The sequence below is a fragment of the Choloepus didactylus genome, chromosome 18 (genome assembly GCF_015220235.1).
Source record: "Choloepus didactylus isolate mChoDid1 chromosome 18, mChoDid1.pri, whole genome shotgun sequence".
In the NCBI taxonomy this organism is placed as follows: domain Eukaryota; kingdom Metazoa; phylum Chordata; class Mammalia; order Pilosa; family Megalonychidae; genus Choloepus; species Choloepus didactylus.
The window spans coordinates 23,883,975-23,894,638 of NC_051324.1; positions in this window are offsets into that span (position 1 = coordinate 23,883,975).

Consider the following 10,664-nt stretch of genomic DNA (forward strand, 5'->3'; position numbering starts at 1 on the left):
AATAAAGTGATTTATTTTACTCAACCTGATTGTCCTTTTCTTAACAGTAGGATAAATAAATTAGTGGTCAAAAAATCTCATCTTTTGGTAGGTATGGAACATTTTTGTTCAGCATTCTGAGGTGATAAAACCCTGGTCAAAACTAGATAATAAGATAACTAAATCCATATTAAGCTTGTTTGTATCGGGAAGTTAGTTTATGAATTCATATTGGAAATAGCTCTTCCTGTTATATAACCTTTTGGGAAACTGAGATTAAGAAATTATTAGTACTTGTTTATTTATTCACCATTAATAAGGAAAATATCTATTGAGTGTATACTATATACTAGACACTATATAACGAACAGCATAAATATTTATGTACCTTTCAGGGTCTCATAGTCTGTTTGCAGGGAAAAGCACATCAACAAATAATTGCATTAAAATTTAGTGGTACAACCTTCGGACACCTCTACTAGGCCTCAAGGGAGGTATATATACAGCTTTATAGGAGAAGTCTAGATATGTACAAAGTACTACAGAAACACAAAGAAGATCTAAGCAAATATATTCTTGATTACATTGGCTTTCAGGCTTTGGCTATAGATCCCAAATAGTCACTTTGTGAACTGAGCTAGGTCACATGCAAGCATTTGAAATCTATGCTCTCTGCCCCATTTATACCTACTTTTCCTTGGGCTCCACTCTGGTTGCTTCTCGTTCTTCTGGTGATCTGAGGGAGGAGGTGTCTACTTTTGATAAAGCGAAGATAATAGAATTCTCTTACTTTGCTAGTTGAATGTAAGAAGAGAGGCCAAGAGCAGGATTCACAAAAGAGGGATCCCAAGAGACAAAAGTCCTTCTAGTGTATTTATAGCATCTCCACTTGTCCCACCTGTAGTAATGGAGGCCAAGTTGTGCCATTGGAATCTATTTAATCCTTAACTTGTCCCACCTGTAGTAATGGAGGCCAAGTTGTGCCATTGGAATCTATTTAATCCTTAACTTGTATCATCATGTCTTTGGGGGTGAAATTACAGGTGAACTCCTGAGATCAGCTGGTTCTTAAGCTTTGAGAACCTAATGAAAATTATTGACCTTCTCCAGAAAGATGCACATGCATATTTCACACACCACTGAAATCTGCCCAGGAGCCTCAGGCTAAAAACCCTTATCTAAAGGTTAAAGCAGTGGTTCCCACCCTTTTTCACTTCATGATACGCACAAAAAGTCACGATACTTGTACAGCCTGCTGGGATAAATTAAAGGGGATTTGGAGACAACTTTATGGGGCTTGGTGAAAAAAATAGTCTTCTTTTATGAATGTCAGTATTAATGCATACTGCAACTGTCAAAAAAAAAAAAAAAAAAAAAGCTGAAAAAGAGCCCAGACTTCAATTAGAGATATGAATGACCAGATCTGGCTAAGACTAGGGCAAATTGGGCCAAAGGGTAAAGGTTGAAACTGACTGTGTTTTAAAACTTCAATTTCCGTGTGAGACCAAGGGAAGAGATGTTTATTTGGTACAGGATCTATATTTTCTAAATAATATAACTTATACGGTCAGTTTGTTCAAACACCATAATTACATGGAACTTTGAATAGGAAGTGAGCTATGGTAGGTTTGTATAGGTTCGAGTAAAATAGCGACACATCGCAAAGTAATTTGGCAGAGAATAAAAATATGTATGCAGGGCCGCCCTGAGGAGCTGGTGGAAAATGCGGAAGTGTTGGACTTCCTCATCTGGATTGTTGCTGATGTTCTCAGAAACACTGAGGGCTGACGGCTTGGTATGCTGAGCCCTCTATCTTGGGGCGTGCCCTTATGAAGCTCATTACTGCAAAGGAGAGGCTAAACCTGCTTATAATTGTGCCTAAGAGCCTCCCCCTGAGTACCTTTTTGTTGCTCAGATGTGGCCCTCTGTCTAGCTAAGCCGACTCAGCAGGTGAACTCACTGCCCTCCCTTGTATGTGGGACCTGACTCCCAGGGGTGTAAATCTCCCTGGCAACACAGGATATGACTCCCAGGGATGAATCTGGACCTGACATCATGGGATTGAGAACATCTTCTTGACCAAAAGGGGGATGTGAAATGAAACGAAATAAAGTTTCACTGGCTGAGAGATTTCAAATGGAGTCCAGAGGTCACTCTGGTGGACATTCTTATGCACTATATAGGTAACCCTTTCTAGGTTTTAATGTATTGGAATAAATAGAAGTAAATACCTGAAACTATCAAACTCCAACACAGTAGCCCTGAATTTTGAAGATGATTGCATAACAATATAGCTTACAGGGTGTGACAGTGTGATTGTGAAAAACTTGTGGATCGCACTCCCTTTATCCAGTGTATGGATGGATGAGTAGATAAATGGGGACAAAAACTAAATGAAAAACAGGGTGGGATGGGGGTATGATTTGGGTGTTCTTTTTTACTTTTATTTTTTATTCTTATTCTGTTTCTTTCTGGTGTAAGGAAAATGTTCAAAAATAGATTGGGGTGATGAATGTACAACTATATGATGGTACTGTGAACAGTTGATTGTACACCATGGGTGATTGTATGGTATGTGAATATATATCAATAAATTGTATGTGAATATATATCAATAAAACTGAATTAAAGTAGACTGGGGTAACGAATGCACAGCTTGACATGGTGTGAATGCACAACACATGGTTGATTGTACACCATAGATGATTGTATAGTATGTGAATATATCTCAATAAAACTGAATTTAATTAAAAAAAACAACAAAAAATAGTCTTCATAAATTTTAATGAGAAAAATATTAAGGATGATATTTAAAATTGATTTGTAAAAAGCTTTCAAATAAAATCTTTTTAAAAATTTAATGAAAAAACCTGAGATTGCTTTTGTGAACATAACTTTTTTTAATGTAAGGTTTATGTTTGAAATGACTGCATGCATTTCTTGAACAGGACAGTTTTAACAGTGATCTCTTCAAGTGTTTGGCAGTCATAATGGATGAGAACTTTGTTCCTACAAATAGGCAATAAAAAATGTTCATAAGTCAAAATTTGCATGTATAAATTATATTTGACTTTAATAGCTCTTCTTCCATTGACAAATGTAATGAGGAAGTATATGGAAATGTCTTGCCATGATGTGACTAGATTTAGAGTCCTCTCAAACATTTTTCATATCAAGTATATATTGCAAAATAATGACAAATCTCTGATTTGCTGAGCATATCTGTGTTATTAGAGCAATCATTCTGCAGCTAACTTGCCCATAATTAAAAGGGCACAACTGCCATAGACAAAAGGAAGAATTCAATATATAGGGAGAGAGATTAGGAGCTGAGTTCATAAGGAATATCTGGCAGGCAGGCCTCCTTGCCTTTCCCTGCCACGCCTTGGGCTGTACGTCCTGCTCTGTCGGCACCTGGAACATGCACTCCTCCAGCAGCGTAAAGGCTCAATGTTTATGATAGGCAGCAACATGCACTGCAGTTGGCATCTGAAAGTGACACTCTGGTAGTAGAAAACTCATTGGTTTTGCTCAGCAAGTCCTTCATATGCTTGCCTCCTGTGGGACTGTGGAGCACACAGAGGGTATCTGACCCTGATTCTCTTGTCCTCTGAGAATCCCTAGATCAAACTGTTCTGGCCAGGGGTGAATTGCCTAGAGGCTGTAACCACCCAAGGCCATTCAGGCCACTCCTAGGGTTGAGAGGATAACTATCTTGCAGTATATCTGTAACTTATTTATGGAACACAGAATGAAGTATATCACTGAAAGAGTATAGTTTTTGTAGCTAAGCTGGTTGAATAAAGAGAGACACAAAAAGATTTAAAAAAAGGAAATCATGGTTTCTATCCTTATTAATTCAGTCCCATATATTTGAAATGACTTGTACACAGTCACAAAGTAATATAACAAGTATAAATTAATGTAGCATAGATGGAATATATAAGAGCTGAGAGTTTCTTGAGTATGACTGAGTCATGCATTGCGTCCACCTGTTTGTAATTTTTAAAAAACTATAATGCTCTTTTACCAACTTCATTTAACTGTAAAAGTCAATTTCCAGAAAGGAGATAGAAACCACACCAGTTACTTGAACTGCCTGCTAGATAACCCCGTAGACGTTTCTAGCAGGAGTTTGAGTGTCACTGAAATATGCTGATACACTGGCAGGAAGTTATGCAGAATCAAGTCCATTGGAAGATTGTGAAGGCATTGTCAGTCTGTCTAGCAGGCATCTTAAGAATAACACCTCCAAACATAAACTCAATTCATTATCCCTCAAACCTGTTTTTCTCTCCGTTCTGGTTTGTGAATGCTGCCATTATGCAAAATACCAGAAATGGATAGGCTTTTATGAAGGGGAGTTGTTGGATTACAAAGTTACAGTCTGAAGGCCATGAAAATATCCAAAGGAAAGCATCAACACAAGTTACCATCACTGAAGGAAGGCCAATGGCATCCGAAAAACCTCTGTTAGCTGGGAAAGCACGTGGCTGACGTCTGCTGATCCCAGGTTGCGTTCCAGCTCCAGTCTCAGCTTCTGTGCGTTCTTCAAAGTGTCTCTCTGGACTGTAGCACCTCCTTCTGTGAACTCTTTTTTTTTTTTATTTTTTTTTAATTCATTTTATTGAGATATATTCACATACCTCGCACTCATACAAAACAAATCATACATTTGATTGTTCACAGTACCATTACATACTTGTACATTCATTACCAAAATCAATCCCCAACACCCTCATTACCACACACACACAAATAACCAGAATGATAATTAAAGTGAAAAAGAGCAACTAAAGTAAAAAAGAACACTGGGCGCCCTTGTCTGTTTGTTTATTTGTTTGTTTCCTTCCCCCACCTTTCCATTCAACCATCCACAAACTAGACAAACGGGAGTGTCATCCCTATGGCCCCCTCAATCCCACTGTCCCCTCTCATAAGCCACATTTTTACACAATTGTCTTCAAGATTAATGGGTTCTGGGTTGTAGTTTGATAGTTTCAGGTATCCACCACCAGCTACCCCAATTCATTACAACCTAAAAAGGGTTGTTGTCTGTTGTGCATAAGAGTGCCCACCAGAGTGACCTTTTGGCTTCTTTTGGAATCTCTCTGCCACTGAAGCTTATTTCATTTCCTTTCACATGCCCCTTTTGGTCAAGAAGATGTTCTCCATCCCACAATGCTGGGTCTACATTCCTCCCCAGGAGTCATATTCCATGTTGCCAGGGAGATTCACTCCCCTGGGTGTCTGATCCCACGTAGTGGGGAGGGCAGTGATTTCACCTTTCAAGTTGGCTTAGCTAGAGAGAGAGGGCCACATCTGAGCAACAAAGAGGCATTCGGGAGGAGGCTCTTAGGCACAATTATAGGGAGGCCTAGTCTCTCCTTTGCAGCAACAGTCTTCCCAAGGGCAAGTCCTGTGGTAGGAGGCTCAACCCATCAAACCACCAGTCCCCTATGTCTGTGGTCATGTTAGCAACCATCCAGGTACGGCAGGCCGATACCCCTGCATTCTCCACCAGCTCTTCAAGGGGGCTCTGCATATTTTTTTCCTTTTTTTTTTTTTTTTTTTTAACTTTTTTTCTCTTCTAAATCAACTGTATGAAAAATTAAAAAAATTTAAAAATAAAAAAAAAATCATACAATAAAAGAACATTTCAAAGAGACCATAACAAGGGAGTAAGAAAAAGACAACTAACATAAGATAACTACTTTACTTCCAATGTGTTCTTACTCTACCCCAAAAAAGTAACCCAATATAGCAACATTTCTGTGAACTTGGTCCTACTATACCCATCAGAAATTAACAGACCATAGTCATTCCTGGGCATTCCCAGAACATTAAATTTACCCATGATACTTTATCTGTTCTTCTTGGATTATTGTTCCCCCTTCCTTAATTGCTCTCTATTACTAGTTCCCCTACATTCTACATTATAAACCATTTGTTTTACATTTTTCAAAGTTCATATTAGTGGTAGCATATAATATTTCTCTTTTTGTGCCTGGCTTATTTCGCTCAGCATTATGTCTTCAAGGTTCATCCATGTTGTCATATGTTTCACGAGATCATTCCTTCTTACTGCTGCGTAGTATTCCATCGTGTGTATATACCACATTTTATTTATCCACTCATCTGTTGAAGGACATTTGGGTCGTTTCCATCTCTTGGCAATTGTGAATAATGCTGCTATGAACATTGGCGTGCAAATATCTGTTCGTGTCACTGCTTTCCGATCTTCCGGGTATATACCGAGAAGTGCAATCGCTGATTCGAAGGGTATCTCTATATCTACTTTTCTAAGGAACTGCCAGACTGACTTCAGAGTGGCTGAACCATTATACAGTCCCACCAACAATGAATAAGAGTTCCAATTTCTCCACATCCCCTCCAGCATTTGTAGTTTCCTGTTTGTTTAATGGCAGCCACTCTAATCGGTGTTAGATGGTATCTCATTGTGGTCTTAATTTGCATCTCTCTAACAGCTAGTGAAGCTGAACATTTTTTCATGTGTTTCTTGGCCATTTGTATTTCCTCTTCAGAGAACTGTCTTTTCATATCTTTTGCCCATTTTATAATTGGCCTGTCTGTACTATCGTCATTGAGTTGTAGGATTTCTTTATATATGCAAGATATCAGTCCTTTGTCAGATACATGGTTTCTGAAAATTTTTTCCCATTGAGCTGGCTGCCTCTTTACCTTTTTGAGAAATTCCTTTGAAGTACAGAAACTTCTAAGCTTGAGGAGTTCCCATTTATCTATTTTTTCTTTTGTTGCTTGTGCTTTGGGTGTAAAGTCTAGGAAGTGGCCACCTAATACAAGATCTTGAAGATGTTTTCCTACATTATCTTCTAGGAGTTTTATGGTGCTTTCTTTTATATTGAGATCTTTGGTCCATTTTGAGTTAAGTTTTGTGTAGGGTGTGAGGTAGGGGTCCTCTTTCATTCTTTTGAATATGGATAGCCAACTCTCCCAGCCCCATTTGTTGAAAAGACCTTTATGACCCAGTTCAGTGACTTTGGGGGCCTTATCAAAGATCAGTCAGCCATAGATCTGGGGGTCTATCTCCAAATTCTCAATTCCATTCCATTGATCTATATGTCTATCTTTGTGCCAGTACCATGCTGTTTTGACAACTGTGGCTTTATAATAAGCTTCAAAGTCAGGGAGTGTAAGTCCTCCCACTTGGTTTTTCTTTTTCAGAGTGTCTTTAGCAATTCGAGGTATCTTCCCTTTCCAAATAAATTTGATAACTAGCTTTTCCAAGTCTGCAAAGTAGGTTGATGGAATTTTGATTGGGATTGCATTGAATCTGTAGATGAGTTTGGGTAGAATTGACATCTTAATGACATTTAGCCTTCCTATCCATGAACATGGAATAGTTTTCCATATTTTAAGGTCCCCTACTATTTCTTTTAATAGAGTTATGTAGTTTTCTTTGTATAGGTCTTTTACATCTTTGGTTAAGTTGATTTCTAGGTACTTGATTTTCTTAGTTGCTACTGAAAATGCTCTCTTTTTCCTGAGTGTATCTTCAGTTTGTTCATTTCTAGCATATAGAAACATTACTGACTTATGTGCATTAATCTTGTATCCTGCTACTTTGCTAAATTTGTTTATTAGCTCTAGTAGCTGTATCGTCGATTTCTCGGGGTTTTCCAGATATAAGATCATATCATCTGCAAACAATGACAGTTTTACTTCTTCCTTTCCAATTTGGATGCTCTTTATTTCTTTGTCTTGCCGGATTACCCTGGCTAGGACTTCCAGCACAATGTTGAATAACAGTGGTGATAGCGGGCATCCTTGTCTTGTTCCTGATCTTAGGGGGAAGGCTTTCAGTCTCTCACGATTAAGTACTATGCTGGCTGTGGGTTTTTCATATATGCTCTTTATCATATTGAGGAAGTTTCCTTCAATTCTTACCTTTTGAAGTGTTTTTATCAAAAATGGATGTTGGATTTTGTCAAATGGTTTTTCAGCATCTATTGAGATGATCATTTGATTTTTCCCTTTTGATTTGTTAATGTGTTGTAATACATTGATTGATTTTCTTATGTTGAACCATCCTTGCATGCCTGGAATGAACCCCACTTGGTCATGGTGTATGATTTTTTTAATGTGTCTTTGGATTTGATTTGCAAGTATTTTGCTGAGGATTTTTGCATGTATATTCATTAGGGAGATTGGCCAGTAGTTTTCCTTTTTTGTAGCATCTTTGCCTGGTTTTGGTATTAGATTGATGTTAGCTTCATAAAATGAGTTAGGTAGTGTACCATTTTCTTCAATGTTTTAAAAGAGTTTAAAAAAAGAAAGAAAGAAAGGAAGAGTTTAAGTAAGATTTGTGTCAATTCTTTTTGGAAAGTTTGGTAGAATTCTCCTGTGAAGCCATCTGGGCCTGGGCATTTATTTGTGGGAAGCTTTTTGATGACTGATTGGATCTCTTTGATTGTGATTGGTTGGTTGAGGTCTTCTATTTCTTCTCTGGTCAGTCTAGGTTGTTCATATGTTTCCAGGAAATTGTCCATTTCCTCTCCATTATCCAGTTTGTTGCCATACAGTTGTTCATAGTACCCTCTTATAATTTTTTTAATTTCCTCGGGATCTGCAGTAATGTCACCTTTCTCATTCATTATTTTGTTTATATGGGTATTCTCTCTTTTTGATTTTGTCAGTCTAGCTAGGGGTTTGTCAATCTTGTTGATCTTCTCAAAGAACCAACTTTTGGTGTTCTTTATCCTCTCTATTGTTTTTTTGTTCTCTATGACATTTATTTCTGCTTTAATCCTTGTTATTTCTTTTCTTCTACTTGGTTTAGGATTGGTTTGCTGTTCATTTTCTAGCTTCTTCAGTTGATCCATTAGTTCTTTGATTTTGGCTCTTTCTTCCTTTTTAATATATGCATTTAGTGCTATAAATTTCCCCCTCAGTACCGCTTTTGCTGCATCCCATAGGTTTTGGTATGTTGTGTTCTCATTTTCATTCGTCTCTATATATGTAGCAATTTCTCTTGCTATTTCTTCTTTAACCCACTGATTGTTTAGGAGTGTGTTGTTTAACCTCCAGATATTTGTGAATTTTCTAAGTCTCTGATGGTTATTGACTTCTAATTGTATTCCATAGTGGTCAGAGAATGTGCTTTGAATAATTTCAATCTTTTTAAATTTATTGAGCCTTGTTTTATGTCCCAGCATATGATCTATTCTGGAGAAAGTCCCATGAGCAGTAGAGAAGTACATGTATCCTGGTGATTTGGGATGTAATGTTCTGTATATGTCTGTTAAATCCAATTCATTTATCAGATTGTTTAGGTTTTCAATTTCTTTACTGGTCTTCTGTCTGGTTGATCTATGTATAGGAGAGACTGATGTGTTGAAGTCTCCCACAATAATTCTGTAAACATCACTTGCTTCCTTTAGTTTTGCCAGTGTTTCTCTCATGTATTTTGTGGCACCTTGATTAGGTGCATAACATTTATGATTGTTATTTCTTCTTGTTGAATTTCCCCTTTTATTAGTATGTAGGGACCTTCTTTGTCTCTCAAAACATCCCTGCATTTAAAGTCTATTTTATCTGAGATTAATATTGCTACACCTGCTTTCTTTTGGCTGTAGCTGGCATGAAATATTTTTTTTCCATCCTTTCACTTTCAATTTCTTTGTGTCCTTGTGTCTAAGATGAGTCTCTTGTATGCAGCATATTGATGGTTCATTTTTTTTTGATCCATTCTGCAACTCTATACCTTTTAATTGGTGAATTTAATCCATTTACATTCAATGTTATAACCGGGAAGGCATTTCTTGAATCAGCCATCTTATCCTTTGGTTTATGTTTGTCATATATATTTTTCCCTCTCTCTATTAATATCCTTTAATGTACCCATACTGAATCTCTTTAGTACTGAACCTTTCTCCAAGTCTCTCTCTCCTTTCTTTGTTTCTCTGTCTGTAGGGCTGCCTTTTGTATCTCCAGTAGGGCAGGTCTCTTGTTAGCAAATTGTCTCAGCATTTGTTTGTCTGTGAAAAATTTAAGCTCTCCCTCAAATTTGAAGGTGAGCTTTGCTGGATAAAGTATTCTTGGTTGGAAATTTTTCTCACTCAGAATCTTAATATGTCATGCCACTGCCTTCTCGCCTCCATGGTGGCTGCTGAGTAGTCACTACTTAGTCTTATGCTGTTTCCTTTGTATGTGGTGAATTGCTTTTCTCTTGCTGCTTTCAGAACTTGCTCCTTCTCTTCCATATTTTACAGTGTGATCAGAATATGTCTTGGAGTGGGTTTATTTGGATTTATTCTATTTGGAGTTCGCTGGGCATTTATCATTTGTGTATTTATGGTGTTTAGAAGATTTGGGAAGTTTTCCCCAACAATTTCTTTGAATACTCTTCCTAGACCTTTACCCTTTTCTTCTCCTTCTGGAACACCAATGAGTCTTATATTTGGATGTTTTGTATTGTCTATCATATCCCTGAGGTCTATTTCAATTTTTTCAATTTTTTTTTCCCATTCTTTCTTTTGTGCTTTCATTTTCCATTCTGTCATCTTCCAGGTCACTGATTCATTGTTCAGCTTCCTCTAGTCTTGTACTATGAGTATCCAGAATCTTTTTAATTTGGTCAACAGTTTCTTTAATTTCCATAAGATCATCTATTTTTTTTATTTAATCTTGAAATATCTTCTTTA